The sequence below is a fragment of the Haemaphysalis longicornis genome, unplaced genomic scaffold (assembly GCF_048455015.1).
Source record: "Haemaphysalis longicornis isolate Haplotype H1 unplaced genomic scaffold, Haemaphysalis longicornis Haplotype H1 scaffold_11, whole genome shotgun sequence".
In the NCBI taxonomy this organism is placed as follows: Eukaryota; Metazoa; Arthropoda; class Arachnida; order Ixodida; family Ixodidae; genus Haemaphysalis; species Haemaphysalis longicornis.
In genome coordinates this window covers 15,780,844-15,781,449 of record NW_027526214.1, presented here as the reverse complement: position 1 = coordinate 15,781,449, position 606 = coordinate 15,780,844, and positions in this window count along the sequence as shown.

Below are 606 nucleotides of genomic sequence, written 5' to 3'. Positions count from 1 at the left end.
GCGGCTCGCAAGCCGGAAACTCGTATCGCAGATTCTCAGCCTGATATTTTTCCTGCGAAGGTGCTCCAATACCTCATCGCCGAACAACGAAGCGCTTGCTCCTGTGTCCAGCAATGCGGTAAATTTCTTTCCTGCTATCGTCAGCTGAATGAAAGGTGCTGGCGAGTCGGCAGGTTGTCCCGCACGGCAAGGCAGCGGCGCTAGTAACTCGGTACAGCTCGTAGCCGCCGTCAGCTGTTCGGTGTTTGTTAATGGCGGCCTTGGCCGTTTCCCGCTCTCGACTGCTGTTGGACAGGTGGGCGCCTGCACTCACGGGCGAAGTGCCCTTGTTGGCCACAACAGTAGCACTGCCTGCCGAAGTTCTGACGAACCTGGCGCTGGCTATCTCCGGCCTCGTGGCCACCATTCCGTCCCACCGAGCTTCCTGCGGCCGGCTGATTTCTGCTATCCGGCCTTTTTCTATCACTGCGTTCTTTCTGCACTTGGCTACTCTCCGCGCCAGATTGTGCAGTCCGCCACGCGTAGGAATATGGGTCTAGCGCCCGGTCTGAGAGTTCAAACCCGACTCGGGGCTGCTCGTCCGCATACGAAGCGGTAGCATCTGGT